Source organism: Pelodiscus sinensis, chromosome 4 (assembly GCF_049634645.1).
Source record: "Pelodiscus sinensis isolate JC-2024 chromosome 4, ASM4963464v1, whole genome shotgun sequence".
Taxonomy (NCBI): domain Eukaryota; kingdom Metazoa; phylum Chordata; order Testudines; family Trionychidae; genus Pelodiscus; species Pelodiscus sinensis.
This window is the reverse complement of record NC_134714.1, coordinates 107,096,507-107,120,004: the sequence shown is the minus strand read 5'-3', so window position 1 is coordinate 107,120,004 and position 23,498 is coordinate 107,096,507. Positions and strand designations below refer to the sequence as shown.

The window sequence follows — 23,498 nt, the reverse complement described above, 5'->3', positions numbered from 1 at the left end:
TCTCTGTCCTTCCATATAATCTGATTATTACTGATGCAAGAATCTTCTCTCCTGCATTTGTTTCCGTCTGGAGCAATCTTGGTAAGTTCCCACCAGACATAAAGTCTCAGAGGAAAGGTTATTTTATCAACCATCATTTCTCTCTCTGGCTACATCTAGGCTGCATCCCTCTGTCAACAGAGGTTTTATCAACAGTATCTGTCGACAAAGCCTCTGTCGAAAAAGAGCATTTGGATTACATTATGCCGGACTGCCGGATGCTCTGTTGATAAAAGAAGGCACCTGGAAGTGCTTCTGGCAGGGCATGGGGCAGTCTTTATTTCCAGGTGCTGCTGCTTGCCCTTTGCAGAGACGCGTGCTTAAAGGGATCCCCCTGGACAGCCGTTGCTCTGCTCCTGCTTCTGGCTTGCCTACCTCCTAGAAGGAAAGCAAAGCTGCTGCAGTTCTTGCTCTGGTTGCCCTGCTTCCTCGGACACCACAGAAGTTTATTTGCAGGGTTTTTTTCAGCTTTTCACCTTTTATTTGGCCATGGAGCCTGAGCTGCCCTGGGCAGGCGATGGCCCCACGCTACCATACTGCAGCTTCTGCTACATCTGCATGTCTCTGTCATGAATCTCTTGTCCTATATGGACCTGGACCACACTGAGGAGACCCTCCTCCAGGATGCAGGAGCTCTGCCCTTGCCCCCAAACTTTTTTGGGGACAGGCAGATTTGGAGGCATGAGACGAGTTCGGACTGGTGGGACCAGCTCATCATGCAGCTCTGGGATGACGACCGCTGGCTCCACAACTTCGGGTTGCAGAAGGCCACATTCCTGGAGCTGTGTGCCTGACTCGCCTCTGCTCTGGAACACCAGGACATCCACCTGCAGGCCTGCCATCCTCCAGCAATCGCCCTGTGGAAGCTGGCTACCCCCAACAGCTACCGCGCCATGGGACATCAATTTGGCATGGGGAGGTCTACCGTCGGGGCCGTCTTGATGGAGGTAAGTCACCTTCGGAGGACAGGTCTTGCTGAGTGGGGAGGGGGGAGTTGAGAAAGGGGGACTGCCAGGCAAAGGCAAGAGGGAGTGGGGGATGGAGTGGCACTTGGAGGCCGCTCCTCAGCCACCCCTACTCTGATGCAGGGGAGGGGGGCATCCTGACAAGAGAAGAGGTGGGTTGCGGGGGAGGGTTCTCCTCCCAAGCGCTTAGACAGGTTACCTAACTCCCTGGTTTCTGTGTCTGTGTCTCATGCTGCAGGTCATGAGGGCCATCAGTGCAGAGCTGCTGAAGAGGCTCGTCCGTCCGGGGCCCTGGAGATCATTGCTGGGTTTGCCACCCTTGGATTCCCAAACTGCGGAGGAGCCCTCAATAGGACACACATCGCAATCCACGCACCGCCCCATCGAGCGGCCCAATTTATAAACCGGAAGGGCTACTATTAGATGGTGCTGCAGATCCTGGTCAACCTCCGGGGACACTTAATGGACGTTTGTGTCAGGTGGTCGGGGCAGACACATGATGCCCGCATATTCCAGAACTCCTACGTATACTGCAAGTTGCAGGCAGGAACATTTTTCCCCCAGCTGCACCTTGCACTCGGGGACGTGCAGATGCCAGTGTGCATAGTGGCCAACGCGGCCTACTCCCTGATGCCGTGGCTCATGAAGCCCTACACCGGCCACCTGGATGCGAGCAAGGAGCTTTTCAACACGCATCTTAGCCAGGCTCGCATCCAGGTGGAATGCACCTTTGGCTGTTTGAAAGGGAGGTTCCGTTGCCTCCTCACATGGCTAGAAATGGGTGAACGCAGCATCCCAGAAGTGTTGGCCACATGTTGCGCTCTCCATAACCTGGTGGAGAGGAAAGGGGAGGCCTTCATGCCGGGGTTGGGGAGAGGTGCTGATGGCTAGGACAGGCCATTTCAGCAGCCCCGGACGGCTGCTATCTGCCAGGCTCACCAGGCTGGTGTCCAAATCCAAGAAGCCCTGTGGGAGAGATTCTCAAAAGGAGCCCACTGACTCTCCCCAGGGCCTCCCCCATGGTGGGTTTGGCCTGGCCCACCCCTACCTGTCCCTCCACAACCCTCACTCTCTTCCCATAAAGAATATATACACAGCCTATTTTCTTTGTACACAGACATTAGTTTGTTATTAGAAACACTATCTGTAAAGAAAATGTGCTAACTGTTTAAAAAAAATTCTCTGTGTATTGTTCAAATGTTTATAGACAAGATAAATCTTTCACTCAAAAATAAAGATTTTGTTATGTAACTGAAATGACCTTTTACTGGGGTGATACTGAAAATCTGGAGGGAGCAGGGGGGCTCAAGTAGGCAGCTGCTTCCCTGATCGCAGGGTCCTGCCACCTTCCTGTGTCCTGGCATCGCCACAGCTTTGGGATCGTGTAGAGCGAGACCTAGTCCTGGCCTGGGCAGGAGTGGGGGGCAGCTGTTGGGCCTGTGAAGGCTTGGGAGCAGGAGAGGCTGGGGGAGAAGCGGGGGCAGAGGGGAAAGGGAGAATGGGAGACTGGGGGAGCTGGGGGAGCTGGAGGAGCAGAGGCCTGGCGTGCGGGAGGAGGGGCAAGCCCGTGACAGGGGCAAGCAAGGCGAAGACCTCCCGCATTGTGGCACAGATGTCAGTGCGCTACTGAACCAGCTCGTCCAGCAGCCTGGTGTGCCACTCGGCCTCTGCCTGCATCCTCTGCTGGAGGGTCCTGTTGAGGTCCTGCAGAGCCACAACGTGCTCCTTCAGCAGGTCCGTGTAGACCCGCCAGTGCCTGCGGGTGCCACAGGTCCGGGATGGTGGTGGGGCAGGTGTGGTGCTCCCCTGTTAGGTAGAAGGTCCGGCTATGGAGGAAAAAAGGAGGAGACAATCAATGTCTGTGTGCACCCCTGCTGCCGCCGAGGGCATGCTGTGGCTGTCAGGGGTTCTCCTTTGGACAGGAGACTCAGGGGTGTTACACGTGAGACTGTGTGTGAGTTGGGCAGCGGCCTGAAAGCCTCACAGGGGCCCCACAGTGGCAATGGGGCTAGCTGGCCTCCCACACTGCCAACTCTCCCGTGTGTGGTGACCCCTCAAAGCTCTCACCTGATGTTCCCTCCCCGATGTCCAAGGACGCCTGGGAGGCCTCTGGGGTCTGGGTCTCTGCTGTCTCCTCTTTCTCCTCCTCCTCCTGGTGCAGATCTCCCGCCTCTCCTGCCTGGTCTTCCTCCCTCAGGAGGGGTCGGTCCATGATGTGGTGGGGTAACCCGGACTCCACTACACGCAGTAGAGTCTGGGCTTCCCTACCACCCAGGATCTGATCCAACTCCTCGTAGTAAGGGCAGGTCTCAAGAGCTGCCCCGGAGCGTGAGCTCTGGTCCCAGGCCCTGGCACATCCCTGCCGCAGCTCCTTTACCTTGGCCCTGACTTGTGTCATGGTGCAGGGGTGATGCCCTTTGGTGACCAGTCCCTGGGCCAGGTGCTCGTAGATGTCCGCATTCCTGCGGTGTGTCTGCAGGGCCTGCAGGGCTTCTTCCTTTGACCAGAGCTCCAGGAGGTTTTGGATTTCTGGCCCCGACCAGGCTGGTGCCCGCCTTTTGGTGCCCCTGGGTGGTCCTCGTCTCTGTCCCGAGAAGGGCAAGGGGGTCCTTGGGGCTAGGACATGGCTGTCACAGCTGGCAACGGGTGCTCTGGCTAGCTGCCAGACAGCAAGGCCTGTCCGGGTGCCTATGCCTTCATGAGGCTGCGGCCAGGAACCACAGAGGTGCTGTATATGTAAAGGCTAGACTGTCCACCAGGGCTTCTTCCTGGAGGCCTTTTTTGTCAACAGAACTGGCTCCCTGCATCCACACACCTTTTTTCGACAGATCTCTGTCAACAAAAGTATTCTTCTTCGTAAAACGAGGTTTACCGCTGTCGACAAAACTGCCGCGTTCTGTCGACTTACTGTTGACGGAACATGGTGGTAGTATAGACGCAGGTATAGTTTTGTCGACAAAAGGCCACTTTTGTCAACAAAACCCTGCAGTATAGACACACTCTCTCTCTCTTTTCTTTCCCATTGATTGACTCCATAAAGCATCTTGGAATACAGTTTTAATGAAAGCCATTCTACACAGAACAAAATAGTGTAGCTCTGGACTGGTGCTGGAAGGAATCTATTGGTCACCAAATCCTCATGAGTCAGAGACTCAAAGCACAGATCAGAGACACTCTCAGCTTCAGGAAAGTTCAAGTCCAGATGCAAACTGTGGCTGGCCCCATCTCTACAACTAAACATTGGATCCTGACTTTCCAGACCTGTGGAAAAATCCTGATTTTGACCATCCACTGTACTACAGAGGGGCCTGAAATGTAAAGAATATGGGCTAGATTATCTCATCAGTTACACCATTGGCTTCCACTCAGTTGTAGACATGTAAGTAAGGTGGAGAATGTGGCCACACAAGTACATCGCTGTACTGGGGAACAGCTTTGTTTTCAGGAAGAAGAAGAGGGTTTGTTTGTTTTTACTTAGTAGTTAGAGTCTCATATTGACTTGAAGAATGAATTGATAGGAAACAATAATTGATTTCAAAAGAAATTCCTTTCCCCTTCAATAATGCGACTATTCCTCAGACAAATCCTGTAAGGTATATTCAATCTTCCTTCTTGGAAACTCATGTTATTCCAATCTACCCCAAAAAGAAAACCAAAAAATCCACTCTTGATGGTTTTCTTCCTGCTGCCACGTTGACAGGACCCCCAGCCTAAAGCCTGAGACTCTTGTTTATTTACATGAAGTCAGAGTTAGAATTCTTCACTGGGGATATGTCTAGACTACATAGCTCCGTCGACGGAGCCATGTGGATGAGTTTACTAGACATAGGAAAATGAAGCGGCATACTCTGGGGTGGCAGTAGAAGGCTCTGGCCACATGGGGAGGCAGCAACAAAGTGAAGTATATTTCCAGCAACATCATCAGTCTGATTAAGAGAGGGCACCCAAATGTGCCCGACTCTTACACAGAGGGAGGCCAGGAACACAGTGGTGCCACGTTTCAGAGTACAGTAATTCCTCATTTAACACTATAGATGCGTTTTTGAAAATGTTCGTGCTAAGCGAAAACGTGCTATGCGGGGTCAATTTTCCTGTTAAAAATAATGGAAAAGGTGGGGGTTGCGTTTCAGGTAGTGGTGGCAAAGTCAATTTTTTGTTGGTGCTGGGTTGTCAATGTCAACATTAGATAGCTAGCAACACAAGTCGCCGCGGTTTATTAAAACACAAAGATAAACACGAGTGAGCAGAGGAGCGCTGTGACCATTTGTATTCATCCACTCATGTGTATTACCACTATTTTCACCAACTGCACGAAGTAGTCTGCCACTTGATTATTTTCGTGCTATTTAAGGGATGGTCGTGTTGTTCGAAAAATGGTCCCTAAAAAAAAATTGTGCTATTGCACAAATGTGTTAAGCAGGCACATGTTAAATGAGTAATTACTGTATTCCAAAGTAATAAGTCACACACACCACCCAAAAAATACTGTGATGATGGTTTAAAAATCATAATATTTTTAAAATACTAAATACTGGGCTCTCTTCATTTGCCATCTGGTTTTTTAGCATGTTTTCAGCCGTGGATGGGTAAATGAAGGCTGATATTCTCACACTGTCATAGGACTCCAATAGCTGAGACTTTAAGAAAAACATCAAATATCACCAGATTTGCAATAACATTGCCAGAATTAATAGACTGAGGAAGAGAAGACTTCTTGCACCAACCCCACTCCTAAACCACACCTAGAGATGAAAATCTGTTTCCATTTTAAGAATTTAAGCTCTTAGGGTATGTCTACACTACCACCCTAGTTCGAACTAGGGTGGCTAATGTAGTCATTCGAAGTTGCAAATGAAGCCCGGGATTTAAATATCCCGGGCTTCATTTGCATCTTGCCAGGCGCCGCCATTTTAAATCCCCGTTAGTGCGGACTCCGTGCCCGTGGCTACACACGGCACGGAGTAGATAGTTCGAATTAGGCTTTCTAATTCGAACTACCGAAGGTATAACCGTGGGCACGGAGTCTGCACTAACGAGGATTTAAAAATGGCGGCGCCCAGCAAGATGCAAATAAAGCCTGGGATATTTAAATCCCGGGCTTCATTTGCAACTTCGAATGACTACATTAACCACCCTAGTTCGAACTAGGGTGGTAGTGTAGACATACCCTTATTTACTTAATTATTGCACTGAATAACCTGAAAATATGAACCCTAAAGGCTCCAAATACAAAAACATGGCATTTATCATTCTGTAAAACATTATGGGTATGTCTACACTACAGCGCTAATTCGAACTAACTTAGCTAATTCGAATTAGTGCAGCTAGACTTAAAAACTAATTCGAATTAGCATTTTGCTAATTCGAATGTCCACATAGAGTGGACCCTGAACAGAGGTTAAGGATGGCCGGAAGCAGTGCCGGCAGGGCATCAGATGAGAACTTAGAGCGTGGAGCTGCTGTCTCAGGCTAGCCGAGGGCTGTGCTTAAAGGGACCCGACCCCCACCCCGGACAGACAGTTCTCAGGGGTTCCCCGCTTGCAAAGCAGTCCTGGCTTGGAGTGCCCTGAGTGCCCACACGCGGAACATCACAGCACTCGGCCATCACCCCGGCTGCACTTGCCACAGGCTGCCATCCGAGGGGAGGGGGAAATCGGGGGGCTGCAGGAGAGCTTTGTAGCCAGACACAAAACCCCATCTTGTTTTTCCACGAGCCCCATCTTGTTCCCCCCCCCCCCCCAGAGAGCAAGAGAAAGGCAGTCAGCCTTTGATGCCCTGGGAACACAGGTTTGCTGCCTGTCCCTGACTCTACCATAAACAGAAACCAGACAGTAAATGGGCTAGCTGACGACCCGGGGCCTCCCGTCGCCCTGATGGCTAGTACCAGTAATTGACACGCCTGCACTGTCCCAGAGAGGAATCTTCGCCCATCACATACCAGAGGTGCCCATTGTCTGCATTTTCCCAGGTGTGAATTATGCTTTGCACCCTTCCTGGGAAACTTGGCATTCAAAGCCATTTTTCCTAATTGGCCACTTGAGCCTAGGAAGAAGCCTTCATGACCCAAGGGGTATGAAAGAGGTTCAGCATCCCACCCCATTTGAGCTCCAATCATCTATACCTGCTGGCAGGTATTGATTGTCTCCCGAGGTCTGTGGGACGCCCAACCTCGCCCTACTTCTTCCCGAGGGATTGAGAGAAAGACGCTGGCCACGCCAAGTCTGGAACGCAGGGGTGAGAATATGTACCTGCTATGTGTCTATTTTGCATGCATTTAATAAGAGCTCAGAGAACCAAAGGGTTTCATGGTACCTGTAAGTGACTTATTAGTGTAATTTCTGTCCTGTCCTTTGTAGTGGCTGTGTTATCTGTAACACAGTAGTAGCATTTAACAACTAAGTTTACCCTGTAACAATAAAATAGTAACTGTTTAAGCTTTAACCTGACTCCTTCAGTTGCTGTAACAGAACCAAGCACAATTTAAAAGAACTTCAGCCGGTCATAAGGGACTCACTGCCCTGACCGTCGGCTGACAGAATTGGCGTAGTCGGCAGGATTGTGCTACTGGTTCACATACAGCAACATGAAGCCTGTCATGATAGACATGGATTTAGTGGTATAGAGAAAGGGTTTGCCCAGGAAGGTTGGGGCAACCCAAAATTGGATAGAGAAATGTTAGAAGAGGATTGGAGAAATCCTGAGGAGTTGTGGGTGCAGTTCTGTAAGTATAGAACTGCCTGCAAGCTAAAGAATGGGACAAAGCCTGAGTCTGTGGAAAGGAGCCACTTTCCATTTAGCAAGGAAAACAGGATCAGGCCCAGACAAGCAGGCAGAAACGAAAAACAGGATCAGGCCCAGACAAGCAGGCAGGTAACAGATAAGATTGAAAGCCTTGTGGTAGAACTGAGAAAAAGGCAGTAAGTACTGGAAATCTAAACCCTTAAAGCATACTTACAAGAGTAATATCTGAAACAAGTCGAGTTTTATTTTAGAGATAAGAAAGTGTTTTAAGAAAAGAAAACACAGAGAATTTAAACTCTGCAGAGAATGGAGAGAATTGAGCAGTTGTGCAAATGCTAAAATGGTATAGATAGAAAACTGTGGTTTCTTTACAGTCATTCTGAAGGAAAAATGGGCCCTTTTTCCAAAGGAATGTCTGTAAATAATCCAGGCAAATTTGACTCGAATCTGTACATTTGATTAGAGAGTCTGCTAAAAGAACTCTAAAGGGAGGGGGTTCTATAGGAACTGAACTACCCCAATGAATAAAAGGGAATGTAATTGTTGTATAGCTATGTAGAAATAGTGTAAGAAAGGTTCAGAGAGAATGTATGTGTATCTGTGTGTAGATATATATATATATAGTGTAAATAATATGAAGTTTTCAAGGTCCAGCAATCTTGTTTGTAGGTTTAAAACAAATTGGTTTGGTTTACTTTTAGTCCAAGTTGTTTAATGAAAGTACAGGAAAACTGTAAGCATAAAGAAAGAGTTACACTCTATGCAAAGTTTAATGTGGCTAAGTAGTGTTGTAAACAAAGATTGCGCATTTTCCTGTAAACTATAGAATGAGTAAAAACTGCAAACAAACTAAAATGCTGTGAAAGCTCCAGGAGCCACAACAGGTTGTGATTTCCTTTGTGGTGTAAATACCCTAGCTGGCAGCACAAAGAAGCTTTGCAGGTAATAGCTAAGTTTGATTAGCAAACTACCTAATATCAGAAAGTTCAAATTGTAGCCCTCCAGAAAGAAAGAAAGAAATAGGAGGTTGGGTATACTAGGAAAAGTTTAAATGTAAGCAGTCTTTTAAGAAAGCAGAGAGAAGACTGAGAAATTGGCATTTGTAAAAGATGTTACCCCTTTTGAACAAAATCTTGCAAAGGTTCGGGCATAGCCCTTGGTCTGATCAAGTGTTAACTGCTATCCATACAATTTCAGACCTACAAGACAAATTGGCTAACTGCTTGTGTATATGTAAACCCTCAACTCCAATGAAGAGGGAAACAGCTGCAGCTTAACTTCTATGGAAAACCTGTAATGAGGTGGTCTTCAAAATTGTCTGAATTTAAGAATACAAATATGAAACTGCAAAAATGTAAAAGCCTCTGCTGCAAAAGTGGAGAGGTAGGAATGCATGTCCCTCAATACCCAGACAGAGCTAGATTCCCTTAAGGATGGGTGCTGAGAGTTAAAGCACCTCTCAGATTTATTTTTTTTCTTCCCTCAGGAATATGTTTAAGAAAAGGACCAGGAGGTATAAGGCTTAGTAAACAAGCTCACCCTCCTTACCAAATTAATAGTAGACAAACCTGTCTCATTGGGAAAAGTCATTTAGCATGTGAAAAAGGGAAGGCAAAAAGTTTGGAGCCCTATATGGGAATGGTTGAAGGAATAAGGAAAGTAAAGCAGACATTGGAAAGTTACTAGGAATGAGACATTTTCTTTGAAAGGACAAAGCAAGTGATTTGAGGGAATGTAAAGATAAAAGGTGGACTCCATGGGAGTGTGGAAGGAATTAAGTGATGGTTGTAATATGTGAAGGGAAATCTTGTTTTAAAAATGACACCTTGTTTCTTTGCAGCCTCTTCCTTAAGCACTGTGCAAACGATCTATGCAAAGAAACAATCTAATGTAAACATTTTGTCTATGGACCCCTTTGTTAAATCTGCAAAGGAAAATTAGGGATTCTACTGAAACTTAATTGGCTAACTGCATAAAAGAATGAGCTCTATATATTGTAACTATTTTGTGGATTTCAAATTGACTAGTTTTATTTTGTTTTGGATAATGTCCTCTTGCTTAAAATTGCAAACTGACAAGGCACAAATTGGTTAGTGCTTCTGTTGGGCATTCAACTTTTAAGGACATTTAACTTTCTAAAAACCAAATTATTAGTTTAGAAACTCAAGCTTTAAAACTTAACTGTCTCTTTCAAGGCTGAGTTGATAACACTTTTGGCTTGCTTTTAAATTCAACATTATATGTGAATACAGGCTGCCTGGTTATTTCAAAGGAAAGTGGACAGGGAAGGCTGTTGCTGTTTCAGCAGACACATCCACTGCACCCGTCCACAAACAAAGAAGGAACAGCTCAGCTTGCAGAGCTGGCAGCAATCATTTAGCTTGTGAGGCAGGGGCCAGTACCATCTACACTAACTCCTATGCTGTATGGGCTGGAGCCACCCAGTGGATAACTAATTGGAAGAATAATAACTGGGAAATAGGAAAGCCTGTTTGGAGATTGGAATATTGGAAATGGATATACCACTATGCAACCCAAAATGCCTTAAGCATAGGTCATGTGGCAGCTCACCACAAGAATAACACCCTGACTGCACAGCTAAATAACCTAGCAGATGCAGCAGTACAAATTTTTGCTGCCCAGGTGGATTGGGAACGCCTGTACATTTGGCTACATGAAACCTTGGGACACACAGAGAGCGATAAGCTGGTGTGGCAGGCACATGCCAGGGGGTGGCCTATCACCCACAAACAAGCCAGAGATCTGGTACAAGCTTGCACCCTATGTGCTGAACTCAGGAAACATAACAGAAAGGCAATGATTTGCCAGGCTAAGAGATGGAAAAATACTATGGGCAACCTGGCAAGTAAATTATATTGGTACACTACCCACCAGTAAGCAAGGGTGGAAGTATGTTTTAACTGGAATGGAAATTGTTTCAGGAATTGGTTTTTGCTTACTCAACCCCAGTGGCAACAGGGTTGTCTACGATCATGGGACTAAACCACTTAATAGCCCTTGTCCCAACACCCCAGTTTGGGAACACAAACCCATGTACTGCACTCCTATAAGGGAAAAGGAGTCTGGACCACTGCAGATGCTGGGCTAACACCAATAACTATTACTGAGGCTTGGATTTTGTATCCAAGACCAGCAAACCTTATGTTTTATTACAGGAAACTGAGGCAATAGCCCTGAACAGTGCTCTAGTGGGATGGATCCCTCCCAGTGCTGGTGTGGATCCGGGAAACCACCATGAACTTTTGTATATATATATATATATATATACCGCTTGCTGTTGTAGCGCTTGCAACCACTGTTGTTAGTTACAGACTATTGAAATGAGACATGGCACTCCAACTCGCCATGGTCTTCTTCCTCATCCCAACTGCTACTGCTGTACCAGAACACCTTACTTGACTCCTCCATTGGACTGGGAATCGAGTTTGTCCCTCTCAGCCCAAATGACTGGTGAAACAAAGTGACATCTTCAGATGGGGACCGGTATGGTTCAATGACAGCGACTACCGCAATCCTCTAAATAACTCTGGGGGGAGGTCAGTGGGGAGGCAAGGGAAGTGGCAACAAACGGTATGGGATAACACATGCTATAACTAAAAATGTAAAGCCTCATGGCTAGATTGTCTAGCCCAACACCTAGGACTTTCGTTAACTCCCTTCCTTCACTCTATTGTAAATACTATATTAACCATTTTACTTGTTGTAATTGCTTGCTGCATGCTTCTATGTATTGTTAGGCATTTTGTGTACACTGCTACCTCCTCTGCACAAATCTGGTATATGGCATTGGGAAGTGATCCTAATCAATCCCTTGATCCAAATTATCTGATCAGACCCTGCTGATAGGGCAATTTTAGCTTCCTCCAAGGAGGGCAAAGGGTGCTGGCATCACCGCCATCTTGCGTTCTGGGACATAGTGAGGCGTGTCAAGGGGGTGGAATGTAGCCAGACACAAAACCCCATCTTGTTTTTCCACGAGCCCCATCTTGTTTCCCCCCCCCCCCCCCCCCCCCCCAGAGAGCAAGAGAAAGGAAGTCAGCCTTTGATGCCCTGGGAACACAGGTTTGCTGCCTGTCCCTGACTCTACCATAAACAGAAACCAGACAGTAAATGGGCTAGCTGACGACCCGGGGCCTCCCGTCGCCCTGATGGCTAGTACCAGTAATTGACACGCCTGCACTGTCCCAGAGAGGAATCTTCGCCCATCACATACCAGAGGTGCCCATTGTCTGCATTTTCCCAGGTGTGAATTATGCTTTGCACCCTTCCTGGGAAACTTGGCATTCAAAGCCATTTTTCCTAATTGGCCACTTGAGCCTAGGAAGAAGCCTTCATGACCCAAGGGGTATGAAAGAGGTTCAGCATCCCACCCCATTTGAGCTCCAATCATCTATACCTGCTGGCAGGTATTGATTGTCTCCCGAGGTCTGTGGGACGCCCAACCTCGCCCTACTTCTTCCCGAGGGATTGAGAGAAAGACGCTGGCCACGCCAAGTCTGGAACGCAGGGGTGAGAATATGTACCTGCTATGTGTCTATTTTGCATGCATTTAATAAGAGCTCAGAGAACCAAAGGGTTTCATGGTACCTGTAAGTGACTTATTAGTGTAATTTCTGTCCTGTCCTTTGTAGTGGCTGTGTTATCTGTAACACAGTAGTAGCATTTAACAACTAAGTTTACCCTGTAACAATAAAATAGTAACTGTTTAAGCTTTAACCTGACTCCTTCAGTTGCTGTAACAGAACCAAGCACAATTTAAAAGAACTTCAGCCGGTCATAAGGGACTCACTGCCCTGACCGTCGGCTGACAAGCTTCCACCCCGAGAAGCCCGCAGAGACAGCCCAGTCCTCCCCATCGGGGGCGCGTACCTCATTCCTTCCTCACATCCTCCACTTACCCTTCCCTAGCCCCCCCTTCCTGATGTACAAAATAAAGAAAACGTGTGTTCAAAAATAGAATCTTTCTTTATTGAACAAAACTGGGGGAGACTGGGAAAAGGAGGTGGGAGAGGGGAAGAGAGAGGCTGGGAGAGGGGAGGGCAACTAAAATGATCAGGGGTTTGGAACAGGTCCCATATGAAGAGAGGCTAAAGAGACTGGGACTTTTCAGCTTAAAAAAGAGGAGACGGAGTGGGGACGGGATAGAGGTCTATAAAAGCAAGAGTGGTGTGGAGAGGGTGCATAAAGAAAAGTTCTCCATTAGTTCCCATAATAGAAGGACTAGAGGACACCAAAGGAAAGGAATGGGTAGCAGGCTTGAAACTAGTAACAGAAAGTTGTTCTTCACAAAGCAAAGAGTCAACCTGTGGAACTCCTTGCTGCAGGAGGCTGTGAAGGCTAGAACTAGAACAGAGTTTACAGGGACGTGAGATCAAGTCATGGAGGTTGGGTCCATGGAGTGCTATTAGCCAGGGGGTAGGAGTGGTGTCCCTGCCCAAGGTTTGTGGAAGGCTGGAGAGGGATGGCATGAGACAAATGGCTTGGTCACTGTCTTTGGTCCATCCCCTCCAGGGTCCCTAGGGTTGGCCGCTGTCGGCAGACAGGCTACTGGACTAGATGGACCTTTGGTCTGACCCAGTACGGCCATTCTAAGCTCAGGGCTCAGGGTCGGGGGTCTCAGTGGACCACCTTGATTTTCATGCAAATCTGCTCCTGGGTGGCCAGGCTGGCTGCTCTCCTGCCCTAGACGGCCACTTTCCTGTGCCTAGTGTGGAGTTCGTGGACGAGGTCCATGATGTCCGCACTAGACCAGGCGGGTGTCTGCCTCTTGCGGTCCTGGGCAGGCTCCCGGGAGCCGCCATCCTGGTCCCGGGAAGAGGCGGAGGGCTGGGGGGCATCGGGTGGCTGGCTCATGGAGTGCCAGGTGCAGGGTCTGCTGGCTGGGTGCTGGCAGGCTTGCACATGGCACGGGCATCGTAGCCAGTCCGGGCTCCGGGGCCGGGAGGAGGGCAGACGAGTTTCCCTGGTGGTGCCCTGAGTGGCCACCAGGGAAAGCTGGGGAGGGTTAGCCTCCCACTAGTTCAAATTAAGGGGCTACACAGCCCTTAATTCAAACTAGTAAGTTCGAACTAGGCTTAGTCCTGGTGCAATGAGGTTTACCTAGTTCGAACTAAGCACTCCACTAGTTCGAATTAAGTTTGAACTAGCGGAGCACTAGTGTAGCGCCTATGAAAGTTAATTCTAACTAACGGACGTTAGTTCGAATTAACTTTGTAGTGTAGACATACCCTATGATTTTTAAGCTCTTTATGGTGACATGCTGTTTGAACACCTGGGATTGATGGGATAACTGCAGCATGCACCAATTACTTCATTCTTCAGCGAAATGCAGCCACGTGCAGAACACAACAAAGCAACTCTTCAAGAGTGGAGAGAAGTTAAGGTGCAGAGGGAAAAAGACTACCCTAAACAGGGGAAAGGAATTAACCAGACTGGAGTTTAGTCTAGAATATCAAGGCCAACACATACCTAGTCTTGTGAAAAGTGCTTGCCATGAGATTTTCAATGACCACAAGTGGTTCGGATCTCAATTTTATCCTCTTTTATGAAAGCAGATGGGTAATTCCAGCATTACAGTGCCCCTGACATCATGCCAGGACATTTATTTAATACAGATACCATACTGACTAGGCCCTATTTGCTTAGTTTGAGAAGTCAGATGAGACCACATCCTGCAGCATTATGGCTACAACTCAAATGTGGAATAGAGAGGTTCCAATACTAATCACTCAGCCAATACAACATATGATGGATGTCTCACACCATAATAAAATCTTCTAGGCTTATACAGAACATCCCCTTAGAGCAAAAGGTTGACATGGTCTTCACCAAGTCAAGCAGCCTTGGTGGGTGGTATACTCCTATATATTTTGTTCCCATTCAGTAGCTCCAGTGTCCTTCCACAACTGCTGCTATGGTTTTTGTTTTCATAGGATGCAAATCATTATACAGTGCATATAAAACCACATCATCTTCAGTCAAAGAGAAGCATTTCTCATTTAACTCCAGAAGTACATGCTAACAAGGAGGTGCCTATTCAGTAACTTCCTTTCAGGCTGTCCCACCAAACTGGGTGAACTGCTGGGTAGTCTTAGGCTGAAATCCCTTTATTCAAATATGTGCAGTCAGGTTCATTGTCTGGTTAGGACTCATGCAAAATTCAATGCAGAATCCTCATCCTAACCCTAGTATTGCGAACCCCAAATGTACAAAAATCAAACTCCCCAACAATCGTGAAATTGGCTTTAAAACCATGAGATTATGTAAAAATAAGAGTCAGTGTCCTTTTTGTTTGTCTTTTGCTTTTCAAGCCTTTATGGTGCACTGGGGGTCACCTTCTGAAGTGTTCTCCACAGGCACAAGGGATAGAAACTTAACTCTATCTTTAAGAGGAAAGGTTGAAAACATCACGTGTGTTTTCATATGTCAGTGGGGCCATGTGACTTCAGGAGCTTTAGCTTTAGGAAAGCTAATTACAGTGAGACTCATGACAAAATCATGAGAGTTTGCAATACCATAAGCCCCTGACGTAGATATTTGCGCACATCAAGAAATCATCAGAGACTGGCACAAGTGACAGACTCTTTTCTGTACATGCCCAGCACTGGAAATGGCAGGTGTGGTGAACTTTGGAGAGTAGAAGCCTAAACCCAGGAATATTTCTTACTGAATGCATAGTTTTCTTTGAATTTTCCTATAATTGCACTACCCTGATCTGCATTTTGCACACATGTGCACCAGCGGTACTGCATGTGCAAGGTTTGCATGCCGCCAGCCTCACCCAAGGCTTGCCCAGGGAAGTCAACAAGGAATTCTTTTAATTGACTTCAAGGAGCTTTGAATCATGTTCTTCGTGTTTAAGAAAATAAAAATCACATCCAATTTGTTCATCGAAGAACTTATAGCTGAGACTGGGGAATCTGATGACTAGGCCATATCAACGCTCTGGCAATCAATCCTCCGAGTTTGATTTAGCAGGTCTAGAAAAGACCCACTAAATTGAACGCTGAGGGTGCCCCCATTGGCACTGGTACTCCTCGCTATTGCAAGGAGTAAGGAAAGTCACTGCAAGCTTTTCTCTCATCAACCTCCCGCTCTGGGGCTGCCCCAGAAAAATCAGTGCAAGGTATGTGAATTCACGTAGCTGGAGTTGCATATCTTGCGTTGATTTTCTCTGCCAGTGTAGACCTGGCCCAAGACCTTTCTTACCAGAGACTCATGAGGCACAGATATTTCAAGAGGATCTGAAAGATCCCTCTTAGAATAAATTAATGAAACCACAGAACAGAATGAAACCATGGATAGGGCTCCTAGGCTCTACTACAAAACAAATAATAATTATTATACAGTAGCACTGGAACAGTTTTTGGAGTGTGAGTGCTGAGTTGTAGCCACTGACCTCTTTCTGTGTCCCTCACAATCCCCTAGAACTGAGACTGGTGGCTGAAATCCGAGGGCCAGCAGCGGAGCTCCCATGTGTAGGACCCCAGGCCAGGACCTGGGCAGGACCCCAAGCCAGGGGCTGGAACCTTACATGCAGGGCTACAGGCCAGGACACTGGGCCAGTTGCAGAGCCCCCAGGAGTGAGAATGGTGGCTGAGCAGGACCCTGGGGTCAGAAACAGAGTCCCTAAGCAACAGCAAGCTGGTGACTGGGACCTTGGTGGCAAGCGTACGGGGCTGGCGGCAGAGATACAGGGCATAAAACATGGGGGTGTTACAGCATCTCACAGACCCCTAGTTCCGGCACCTATGTAATTATATCCATCTTTGAAAATGATCCGATACCAACCTGAGTCTCCTTAGCTGTGCTGACAGATGGCATTAGATAGCACTCCTCACTAAAGCAATGTGCAAGCACAGTTTTACAAACCCCTATGAGGGAAGACTGGCCAGTCGGATGTTATTTTTTGAGGGGCTTGAATTCTGTAGTGCTCAACATCTCTGAAAATCAGGCCTTAGGTGATTTATCCACAGTGGAAGTCCGGGGTAGGGGGAGGGGGAGGAGGGCTGGCTCTAAGGCTGTCATTTGGCCATGCCTCTCTCGCATGCCCTCAGCTCTGCCTTGCACACGGATTCCACATCTGGACTTTTTCCAGCAACTACGTTCAATATTCAAAAGTAAATCTTGAATTGATTTATTTTATATGCTTCTGTAGTGCACAAAGTTCTAACCGGTCCTACAGGTTAACAATTTCAGGATGCAATAGTTCCCTCTTTTTGTGCCCTTTCCACACACAGAAATTCTTTATACAAATCAAAATTCCCCCCAGCCCCAACCCTAGTAGTATGCATGAGACCTCTGACAAGCGATCAGTACAAACAGCATGTGAATGATAAGCCAACAGTACTGTCAACTCCCTAAAATACCAACATAGGATCATGCTTTCTGCTTTACACAGTTCTCCCAGCATTCGCTGTAAAGTGCTTATACCATGCCACAAAGGTCACAGAGCTGCCCCACAGGGGCATAGGGAATCATTACACAAAAGGTCACAGAGCAGCAAACAACAGAAGGAAAAGAACATGGGAATGGGAGTCTCCCTTTTACCCAAACGCAGCATCAGCACACAGGGGGACGCTGGAAATCTTTGGTTTCAGTATGCATCTCAGTGTGCTGCGGGCCCAACTACGAACAGGTTACACTGTTGAGCAGTTAATACAGCGGGCAGCATCAACGGTTAGAATTAGGGATGTTAGTGTTTAGTCGTTTACATGATTAACTGATAAGCCTGGGCTCGTCAGTTAATCTTATCGACTATATGGATCCCCTTCTTGCTGCCTCCGTATCAGAGGCAGCAGCGTGAGGGAGGAGAGGCTCAGATAGAAGTCAGTGTTTGGAGACAGCCAGCTTTTAAGTCACCTGCCCCCTGTGCTGCTGCCTCCGATCAAGAAGCAGCAGTGTGGGGAGAGGGAGCCACGTGGGAGATGGTATTTGCAGGCAGCCAGCTCCCTGCACATACCAGCTTCCGCAGAGCCACATCCCTCTTCCCCCCCCTCCCCCCCACACACACACGCTGCTCCCTGCTGCCTCTATCAGGCAGCAGGGAGAAGACGAGGGACAGATGGGAGCCAGTGCCTGTGGGGAGCTGGCTTAAAAGCTGGCTCCCACCTGCCCCACTGCATGTAAACACTTGCTAACATCCCTACTTAGAATCAGGTCCCTCTGTGGCCTGGTTTTCACAGTTGAATCAGGGAGTATGGGAGCATACGGCATGTCCTTATTTCCCTGTGCTCGTTACCAACATCACAGGGAGAAGCACAGAGGTAGACATCGTCTCTTGCAAAGCTACTATTGCTTCTCCAAGACACAGGGCCAGGCAGTGGATGGAACTTCACCCCACAACATGTTGTCCAAGTTAGCTACACTGGGGGAAGTGCACTGCACCAGATACAGGGAAGATGTGAGACTCACAATCTCCCTCCAGGTCTGCTCCTCAGGCATTGCAACAATGTGCTGCCCGTTGCTCTGGGTGTGTAGCATAGTCACAATTTAGCCTCGAAGAAAGAATCGCACTTGCCTAATCCCTGAAGGACAAGTGCCGATACCCTTATTCACACTTCAGTGGGACTGCTTGTGGAGCAGGCTGTGCATTATAAGAGTGTCAGAATTAGGCCCTGCATGCTTAACAAACTCACTGCCCATGGCCTGTGGATTCCTGCAGGTCTGCAGTCTATGTCTAAGATTTCCAAAGGGGTCAGCACCTTCATTCAAAAATGTTTAGGGATCAGTAGATGAAAGAAGTTTGAAAACCACTGCACTATGTAATGGACTTTATTGCTGCCAGCTTCCCCTGGCTTGACCCAGCTAAAAGTGAGGAGCCACAAGGCTCCCCAACAGGAGAGCAGTAAAAATTAGACTTCGGGAAGAGAGAATGTTGGGAAGAGCCTCATCCCAAGATGAGCTACTTTAGATGTTTTCGTGTAGGTAGGGCACATGATTTTGAAAGCTGAGTCACTGATTTTTCTGAGGCTTAAATTCTAATGGGGATGCTACTCAGACTTAGTTGGAGGGTCTGTAACATCCTGAGTTTACACAAAGCAATAGCAGAGGCAGTGAACAGGAAATGCACACTGTTTCAAGCTAGAAGCACTCCACTGAAAGGAGATATGTATCACAAGGATGTATTATTTCCTACTTACAGAGGAGGTAGATGGATAAGTACAGTAAAAACTTTATTGTCCCACATGCTGTAAGAATGGGGGGTGCTTGTTAGTCAAATATTCTGATTAACTACGAGTTTGGAGTCTGGGAGGGGGTATGGGCTCTGAGCTAGGAGTGCAGACTCCAGAGTGGGGCCAGAAATGAGAGGTTCAAGGTAAGGGAGGGGGATCTGGGCTGGGGCAGGAGGGGTTGATGGTTCCAGCTGGGAGTGCGGACTCTGGGTGACGCTAGGGATGAGGGATTTGGAGTGCAAGCAGGGGCTCTAGGCTGGGACCTATGGGCTTGGTGTGCATAAAGGGGCATGGGGCTTGGGGAGGAAGTTTGGGTGCAGGACTGGACTCAGGACTGGATCTTGGGTTGCAGGAGGGAGTTTAGGTGTGGGAGGGGGCTCAGGAGGACTCCTAGGCTGCTGGACCCAGGCCGCGCTCACCTCAGCACAAGTGATGACGTGTCCCTGCTGCTTCTTGGTGAAAGCACAGCTAGATGTCTCTGCACACTTCTGCCTGCAGATGCCATCCTCGCAGCTCCTACCGTCCACAGCAAGCGCATGTCACTGCTTCCAGGAAGCAACGCTAAGCCAGATAGGGAGCCTGGCCCTCCTCCTCACCCCATGCCAAACGAACTACAAACCAGACTTTCAATGAAGATCAGACATGCCAGCTCATAAAGCACTCCGGTTGGTGCAGGGCCAAATAACACAGCTTTTACTGATCTGTGCTACAATATAAGTATAAACCTTCACGTATTTTAGTTAGCTTTCCAAAAGGCCTCTGCTAATACCACTGAGTAAAGTGTCATGAGGAGCCTTTTCAGCAAGACTATTAAGATAGAAAAATCACCTCTAAAGTGCCACACAAAATGCTCTAAAATTCATATGCATGCTCTCAGATTAGCCTAAGCATTGCTATGCCAGTCGAGGGTTCAGGGCCGGGGCAGGGGTGTATATTTGGGGTCACTCTATCAGGTTTTTTGAGATATAGCCCTTTCCTCCCTTCTCCTCCCTGTTGTCCTGCTGCCCCCCAACCTAATTTTAAACTTTGGTGGTGCCTATAACTTTCCTTGGGTCTTGCCCACAAACATAGGGGGAAATATAGGTAGAGTCCACATGAAACCGATCTCAGTGGAACCCCGATTTCAACTGAGGAATGCCATCAAGATCCAGATACACAATGGCTGCATCTAGATTGGCATGATTTTCCGGAAATGCTTTTAACGGAAAAGTTTTCCGTTAAAAGCATTTTTGGAACAGAGCGTCTAGATTGGCACGGATGCTTTTCCGCAAAAGCACTTTTCCGCCATTTTTGCGATCGGGGCTTTTTTGCGGAAAACAAATCTGAGCTGTCTACACTGGCCCTTTTGTGCAAAAGCTTTGCGCAAAAGGGACTTTTGCCTGAACGGGAGCAGAATAGTATTTTCGCAAGAAGCACTGATTTCTTACAGTAGGAAGTCAGTGCTTTTGCAGAAATTCAAGTGGCCAGTGTAGACAGCTGGCAAGTTTTTCCGGAAAAGCGGCTGATTTTCTGGAAAAACTGGCCAGTCTAGACACAGCCAATGCGTTTCAGAATGCATATGCAGATTGCCTTGAAAATAACTATCCTACTTCAGGCACTGTGGAAGACTTACTGTGCAAACTAGAAGATGTTTGCTCAAGGGGTTCCCATGATTAAGACCCAAAGGCATAAGGAGACACCCTTCTACCAGGATAAAATATGTATCAGCTGATTGCTGTACATTTCCAGTAGATGGCAGTGGTGCACATGCACAAGATCCAGTACAATACATATTCCTGCCACCCCTCCACAGTTCTACAACTCCCCACAGTTTGTCCAAGTGTTAAAAGCATTAACTCATATTAACAATATCAGTCCCACAACAATCCCAGCATCTATCTAGTGAGCTAATGTAGCTTGCTTGTTTGGTCAATAAAATAAACTACCTTTCAAATGAGCCATTCCATCCGACAGCAGTGAGCCACTGACTGCATACCAATAAAAAAAGTCTCAGGCAGGTTGCAGACCTGTTTACTAGCCCAAAGTGTAATCACTGGTGCCAATGGAAAGACCACCCCGCTCCCACAGACTTCCATGAGCTTTAGCTCAAACCCTGTGTTCACTGACTGTCCTCCAAATCTAAAGTGACAGTGGACAATCTCCTGGGCACCAGCATGCTTCTTCACTGCTTGGACAAATTGGGGTCATTTAGTTTTACTTACCTAAGAGAAGGGAGAAGCTTAATTGGGTTATGCTTGTTCAGAAGCCAAACGCAGGTCTTCACTCTCCAAAACTGTCAATCTACAGCCTTTCCCCCAGAATTTAAATCTACACACCCACCAAAGCTCCAGTTGTTCTCCGATTGAAGTCAACAGAAGAGACTCATTTCAATGGCAGAAATGGGTCCCAAAGGAAAAGGAATGGCACCTTAGGCAATTCCTAATAGGGTCCCCGATCGCTCTTCAGTTTTCCCCCTAGAGGGAATTACGGTTTGTATATGTTCTCACTGTGCAGGCTGCGGACTCTGACTCACTCGGAGAGTCTAAGTTCTGTCTTGTTTGCTCAGAATCAGAACTGAACTTGCTCAGAAGACACTGAGTGCCAAACTGAATTCCCCTGAAGGACATGCAGGTCTCCAGGTAGCCACACATTTTAGATCATGTTCAAATGTCTTTCATTTGCCTGTCAATAAGAAGTAATACACAACAATGAAAGGTGACCCCATAAAAGTGGGGAATTTTGATTTCATTCTCAGCACAACCCAGAAGTTTAGCTAGTACAAATGCTTCTTGCGTCTGGATAGGCTGAAACTGGAACCAAAAATAACCAAACCCAAATTGAGGGTAAACATTTATCTGAAAAAACGCAGCTCCTGCCCAATCTGGGAACACCGGGTTAGCTGTCCACACAGATCTTACATCTGGAAGTTAGTTCACAGGGATCAGGGTTTCCATCTATCACTGTGAATGGGTGGCAGGCATATATATTCCATACTGGTCTATGTTCTCAGTTCCTTCAGTATGGCAGTATCCCAGCGGCAGAGCGATCTCTGAGAGCAGCAGCTTATACACTGTCAGTGTATTCTACCTTACAAACTCACAGAAAATCAGCGGCTTTGTCACCTTTTATAATGAAATAATATGCTCTAAATATATCCTAGATTTTTTAAAACCCTAAAGCATGGGAGGGAACGTGTTAGATACATTGAGAGATCATACAGAAGTGAAAAGAGTGGACAGGGAGGACAAAATATTTTTCAGGCCTAGGGGAAGTAACGGAAGTATGTGGAGAGAAAATGTGAGACTAGGGCTGAGATTTCAAAGAGCAAGAAGAAGGTCAATCTGAGCAGTTTCTATTCACAAATTCTTGCCTCAGGGACAAGGATACAGAAACAGACATCCAGTACTGCTCCCATTGAAACTAATGGGCATTTTGCCATCAGCTTCAATGGGAAAAGCAGAAGGCCTCAGGGAGAAACTCATACTTAAAACATGATGTGGATGTGGAACCCAATGAGGTATAAATGCAGAGATCTGCAAAGATCAGTGGAAACAGAAAGAATGCAGAAGCCCTGAGTGTGAAGGAAGGCAAAGAAAAATAACTCAATCTTGATACTGTGAGAGTAGCTGAACTTAACTCAATCTAGCCATTCTTCTCTTGGCCACTCTACAGCATTTGATTATATTCACTAATGCATCAACAGCTTGCCGCTATTCCAGGTGATTTCCCAGATTTCCACAGCATTAATTCCTCAGAAGCCTGATTTGTTGGACAGAAGTCAAGATTTTAGCTTTCGGATCTTGGGGCCTATTCTTTACAAAATATTAACTTTCCAAGTATTCCCACGTTGCTGCCTTGACAAGATTTCCAGTCTGTGCCAGAAGTTTAATCTCTCCTAGGTCATCTCCGTCCAGGCTCAGTTATGCTGCAAGGCCACAAACGAGGGGTTCCCCCTCAGTGAAAGCATGGCTGTGGCTTTGCCTGGACTACCAAAAGTTATGCTGATTGCTTCCCCCTCACTAGATTTGCATCCACACATGAAGCTATTTAGACTGCAGTGTACACCTACCTAATGTTACCCTGTGCTTCCCCAGTCTGCTTGTGGAATCCTTCCGATTCTTCTCCTCTCATTTAGATTGTAAGCTCTTTGGGACAATGACCATTTTTTCTATATATATATATATATGTGCCTAGCACAATGTGGGAGTGGGGCCTCTGATTTTAAGCCAGTGATTTTCAACCTTTTTTTTATTTGGGGACACCTAAAAATTTGCAAATTAAGGTGCAGAGTAAATGAGCAGTCAAGTACTCTGACTCGCTTCCTCTGCCCTTGATGCCTCCATATGAGAGGAAGCAAGGGTGGGGAACAGGAGCCAGTGCTGGGGGGAGCTGACATAAACCTGGGACAGAGCACCTTCATTTATATCACCTAATCGTGTAGTCAATATAAATTGTACCAACTACATGATTAGTCAATTACCCACTTCTTAACCTCTTCAGTGAAAACCCCTTTCAAAATCCATGGATCTCTCGTGGTCTGTGGACCATAGTTTTCAGTAATAATGACAATATTTCACTG

The 23,498-nt window shown here is 47.1% G+C and overlaps 1 protein-coding gene across 11 annotated transcripts in view; it reads right to left on the bottom strand.

Annotated features, from left to right (window-relative positions):
* The window catches only part of DENND2B (DENN domain containing 2B), a 353,709-nt gene that overhangs the window by 296,554 nt on the left and 33,657 nt on the right, over positions 1 to 23,498 (bottom strand). For 2 of the 11 annotated variants that reach the window (XM_075927974.1, XM_075927975.1), the window contains exon 1: positions 21,142 to 23,071. The exons of 8 other annotated variants lie outside the window; for them this stretch is intronic. The gene's annotated coding sequence lies outside the window, so the exon portion shown is untranslated. Of the gene's footprint in view, positions 1 to 21,141; positions 23,072 to 23,498 lie in introns of those variants that run through there. One more of the 11 variants, XM_075927978.1, reaches the window with a different exon arrangement.